The sequence below is a fragment of the Tenrec ecaudatus genome, chromosome 17 (assembly GCF_050624435.1).
Source record: "Tenrec ecaudatus isolate mTenEca1 chromosome 17, mTenEca1.hap1, whole genome shotgun sequence".
Lineage (NCBI taxonomy): Eukaryota > Metazoa > Chordata > Mammalia > Afrosoricida > Tenrecidae > Tenrec > Tenrec ecaudatus.
Window position 1 is genome coordinate 22,211,004 of NC_134546.1, and position 6,000 is coordinate 22,217,003.

The following is a 6,000-nucleotide window of genomic DNA, read 5'->3' on the forward strand; positions in this document are numbered from 1 at the left end:
CTAGTTCCTAAATGCTTCCTCCCCCCAACTATAATGATCCCAGTTCTACCTTACAAATCTAGCTGGAGCAGAGGATTTACACTGGTACAGATAGGAACTGGAAACACAGGGAATTCAGGACAGCTGAACCCCTGGCTAGACTTTTTTCAGCTCTCCTTGCCTGAGGTCAAGAGTCTTTGGGACGCGTGAGAGGTTAAATACTTGACCACTATCTGAAAAGTGTCTCAAAAGGCAAGCCTGGTGACCTACTTGCCAAAGGTTTTCGCAGCCATGCTCTGCACACAGGTGCCGGCCATCGGTGGGAATCAGCTCTGTAGGCAGCGGACACCCCTAGCAGTGCCCAGGAGATCCAGCAGCAAGCAGAGAATGACATCTCTCTACCAGCTTGTCCCAAGACTAATTTCCTTATTATATTTAATTGCCCTACATGCATAAAACATGTGAGTTGATGTTTGATACAGTCATTCCTTAAGCAGGATGTGGAGGTCCTGGTTTTAACCTGTGTCCACTTCGAGGAGCCCCTCTATCTCTGTGCCCGTCAAATGAGATCAGAAGCCCGTCTCCCTCCGTGTGATGGGAAAATCCCGTCAGCAGTGCAGCAAAAATAGGTCCCATGGGTGTCCAGAGACACACTCTGAGAGGCAGGGGGTGAAGGCAGTGGGTGGTAGGTAGATTTTTATTTTTATTTTTAAGTTGCTTTATCTTATTTGGTCAGAATATTCTAGAAAAGCACTTCTCAAACTTTTGTTATAAAATGCCTTTACACTTGTAGAGAGTATTGAAGACCCCAGAGAGTTTTTATTTATTTGGATTGTATCTACCAATACTTACTGTGAGAAATAGTTAATCTGGTGATTCATTAACAACTAATGAATTCATTACACGTTAACGCCAACAGCATGCCTGTGTCTGCCGTCAGGCTCACAGTAGCACAGATCATGTATCTTCTGGAAATTTTCATTTGTACATTTCATTGTAAACTTCATTTGCCTGAGCAGGAAAGTGAAAAGGCCCATCACATGTTTGGTGTTATTTTGAATTGCGGTGAAAATATGCATAACAAAGCATATATCAGCTAAATTATCTCGACCTGGACCATTCAGAGACATTGATAATTCTTTCCATCCTTTCCCAAAGTGTTCTATCACCATTAACATAAACTCGATACTCCCAATGCAAGTAGCATCTGCATATTATTATGAAAATGTTTCTAACTCATGGACTCCTTGAAAGGGTCTTAGGGGGTCAGCAGAGATTGCTCCATCACGCTATAAGAAGTGCTGGCCGGAATGTCCATTTTCTCTGATATGTGACTTGGAAGGAGGGTGGTGGAGAGCCCTTGGCCTGGAAATCAGGAGACTCTGTCCCGAGTTTCCCTGACAACCCAACAGCTGTAATTCTGTGGCAGTTTCTCCTCGTCTCTGAGTGAGTCACAGCTATAAAGTTAGGATCCTGAGCAGCATCAATGGATCTCAAACCTGTCTACCTAATAGAACCACCCGGGGAGCCATCAAAGCGTCCCAAGAGCCAGGTCTCCCACTGTCTACCGACCATATCAGAATAGCTGAGTTTGGAGTCCGGGTGTGTATGTGTGTCTTAGAAACTCCCGAGTGACCAGAAAAAGGATTTAGGTGTCAGTGGGTGTAAGGAGGTTGGGCAACGTGAATAGCAGAGCAAGCAATGAGATTTGGATTATAGCCCATGGAATAAATACCCACGAGTTCATACTGATAAAGTAAATCATTGAACACGTACACAAGTGAGAACTCATTACTCTTTTCCTTATAGTAATATCCCGGTTAATAAATGTGGAAATAATTATGGACTTAAGAAATCACCCTTTCCTCTTACAGAAGGGTCGTGGGAAGAGACAAGCAAGTCAGGGTGCAGTACAGCACCAATGAAGCATACAACTTCCTCTAGTTCTTTAATGCATCCCTCCCACTATCATGATCCCAATTCTACTTTTCAAATCTGCTAGACAAGAGCATGTCCATGGGTACAGGTAAGAGCTAGAAACACAGGGAGTCCAGGACAGATAAACCCCTCAGGACCAATAATAAGAGTAGCCATACCAGTAGGGGAAAGGGAAGGTGGGGGAGAAAGGGGAAACTGATCACAGTGATCTATATATAACCCCTCCCTTACTGACGGACAACAGAAAAGTAGGTGAAGGGATACAGCAGTCAGTGTAAGATATGGATAAATGATAATCTATAAATTATCAAAGGTTTATGAGGGAATGAAGGTGAGGGAGAGGGGGGGAAATGAGCTGATACCAAAGGCTCAAGTAGAAAGAAAATGATTTGAAAATGATGATGGCAACAAATGTACAAATGTGCTTGACACGGTGGATATATGGATTGTGATAAGAGCATCATGAGACCCCAATAAAATGGTTTAAGAAGAAATCGCTCTTTGTCCCACCCTACAAGAATCATAGTTTAAGGGAAGAATTATTGATGGCATTGCAGCCCTGTTGTCAATATCAAAAGATGGAAGCAATCTGAATGCCCATCAGCAGATGAATGCACAGACAAAATGGGTGCATATGTGTCAATAAAGTACAACTCACCCTAAAGAAAAAAGCATTCCCAGGTCATCTTGCAATATGGATGACCTTGAAGACATTATGCTGAGTGAAGTAAGTCAATCACGGAAGGGCAACTGTTGTATGATCTCACTTTTATGAAATGACAAGAGTATACAGATACAGAGGCTAGTTTTCATTCATGGTTATGAAAACCTAAAACAAAAGAAACCCTCACTGCCATCGAGTTGATGCCAACTCATCGTGACCCTATAGGACAGGGTAGAACTGCCTCATTGAATTTGTGAGACTAACTCTCTACAGAAACAGAAGGTCCCCTCTGTCTTTTGATGTTGGGTGCTTGTGAACCTTGTAGACCAGAGCTTGATGCGTCCCCACTGTGTCACCAGGACTCTGATGGCTGTGAGGCGAGAGTGATTTCTCTCCATAGTGACCACTCTTTGTTTACAGTGATGGAAAAGGTGGCACCAATATGGGGGTCGTTTGCACAGCCTGCCTCATGGAATGGATCCACTAAGTTGAACAAATGAAAGAGAGGGAGTTGACAAGTGCTGTTATGTAACTTTTGTAACTTCTCCTAATTCATCTGTAATAAGACAAATGGGAATTGCTAAGAAGATGCCGAAACTTCTTGGACGTACCTGCTCATTTCAGGAGATTAGACATCTTGGTTTGCAGACAGAGTTGTGATCTCAGAGGACAATTTGGTCAATTAGCATAATATAGTTCTTAAAGTTCAGGTTCCTAACTTCCTACTCTGAGGAGTCGTGGCTGAGGTATTCAAAGGCTTATGAATGACCCAGGTACAACGACTAGTCTCTGTTCCCCGGGAGCACAAGGAAGCCCACGAATCGGAGGAGCACCTGGACTGCAGGACTGCTGCCTTCATTAACTGTGGTGTCCTCTCCCTCGACATCAGAAGTGCTGGGTGCCGCCTGGCAGCCTCCAAGGGCTGCTCTGATCAGAGACGTAATCGACAGACCTGAGAGAAAGGGAGCGAAATGTGGAATAGAAATTAAAATTCTCAACCACAACAACAAAAAAGCCAGATCCAATGGACGCATTGAGATGGGGGAAATCCTTGAGTCTAGTGCCCTGAGATTGGCTTTAAGCCATAAAGCAAAACGCTTCCCTGAAGTCACCTATGAGTGACTAATGCAGACCAGGGCAGAAAGTAAAGAAGTCATCAACATGAAATAAAATGGGCAACAGTTTCCCTCAATCATAGATGCACAGTCTGGGGGCAGTGAGACCACGTTAGTGGACATAAAACAACGAGAACAGTGGACACAATGCAGCATGTGACCAGCGTCAATGAACATTACGTGTATAAATTGTTGAACGGGAGTGTGCTTTGCTGTGTACAGGTTCACTAAATATACAATAAAATCCTTCTGAAGAATCATGAGTAGATGCTAAATTTAGCAAGTAAGTGAAAAACAGATGTCTGCATAGTCTCAAAGTTATTAAGAATGATAATCTACTCTAAGTAATTACAGTGATTAATATAGGGAAGAAGTCTGACATAGACCACATGAAACAAGCGATCGACCATCACCGGCTCTGAGGAGAGCCAGGGTGCCCTGCCCATCATTCTGACCACAGTGCACGCTCCCCATCTAGACACGGGGGGACACCAGCCAGCCCGACGTGGAAGGAGATTTTGCAAAACAGTGATCCAGCTTTTAAACGTAGCAAGATCCCGAAAGACAAGGACAGACTGAAGGACTGTCAGACTGGGGAGAGCAAGGAGACATGACAGTGCAAGGTGGCCTCCTGGCAGAACATGAATACGTCCCGGCATTTCGTTGACATCACAGTGTGGATGTTCAGTTGTCGCGCTTGGCACTGGTAGTTTGGTCATGTGAAGTGGTAACCTCTCTCCCCAACGGTCCACGTGGTTGGCTCATTCGTTCCCGTCTGTCTTGATTCACATGTCCTCGCATGCTAAGGGCTGCGATGTCATCATTGTTTCTATTGTAGAAGGATGTCATTTGCCGCCCCCCCCCATGCACCCCATTCGCATTGGAAGAAACATGTTGACAGTCTACTATTCAGTCTAGGAAGGAAAATACCAAGGGTGGGACAGGCAGGGCTTGTGCGTCATCTTTCTTGGCTGGATGAAAAGAAGGTCAAGGGGCGTGACGATGATGAGGCCTGCACAGTGCCCCAAATGGGGGTGTTGTTTGGCAAGACAAAGGGTCGTTTCTGCCCACCGCTGTTAGAATGGGCGTAGCCAGTGACCGAGGCCAATAGCCCCCTCTTTGATCCCCCCAAGGATCAGAAGTTCCCAGACACCATGTGATCCGGGGCAGGGCCGACAGGCCTCTGTGCCCCTCCACTGCAAGTGGTCACGCTTCATCAAGGGAATCTTGCAGAAACCGATGACAGGCCGCTCCGCCTTGTCACCTCTTCTTTCCTTTGAGCTCACGAGATTTCGTGACGGAAGAAAGCAGGACCAACGGCGTTGCCTCCGTTTCTCAGTGTAGAGCCCGAGGCTTACTTTGAATTTGAAACATATTGCACGAGATCACACCCTTAGGAAACATCCCAGGGGTCTGCAGACTCTTCCAGCTCTCCTAAGACCAAACCATTGGGAGGGCACGTGTTGGGACCAACTGCCTCCGTGAGGCGAGGCAGAAGCACAGCTGTGGCATGCCCTCTCAAGGTTATCATGGACATGTGTGCTGCTTGCTGCAAAGGGGTCTGGGAGACCTCAGTCGGCCCATTCCTGCTTTCCTCTGCTTCCCCTCTGGCTTGCTGCCATGAGAGTGACTCTGGTGACCTGAGGCCCTCCACCACGAGAGTGGCCACTAATTTCCAGTGAGCCCCACATGAGTACACCTAGGTGGTGGTCCCTCTGTAGTTGCTGGGCTTGCTGGCTTCTCCGATGTCTCAGCAAGCTCAGACTTGACCACCTCAGTATAGCTGTTGGCTTTCATCTCCCCAGCCTCCTCACCTCTGGTTAAGATCTCATCCCTAGCACGAGTCTCTTGGCCCCATAATGCACCCCTTACTGACCCCTGACTGGCCAGCCACATCACTGCTAAGTGATGGAGCTGGGATTCAACCCAAAGACTCTTGTAAAACAGATTCTGAGCGCCTAAGAACTAAACTAGACTATTGTTCAAGTGCTACTAGGCATGCATAGGCCTGACTCCTGTCCTCAGGAGCTTGTAGTCTCGAAAGGGAGGCAGGTTGTGCGTTCAGTGTTGCGGCGCTCAGAGCACATGGCCCCCAAACCCAGTGGCTCCCCGCAGCGATCATTTCATTCTCTCAGGATGACATGGGCTGCGGCACCCAGCTGGCTGGGAGTCTGCTGAACATCATGTCGGCGGGGCTGCAGTCCTCCGGGGCCCGCTCTGCGTGGTCTCAATGTCCAAGGTAGCTGCTGGTTGCCAGCAGAGCTGAGCTGTGTCTGTAAGCTGGAGTGCCTCCCTGTGGCCTAG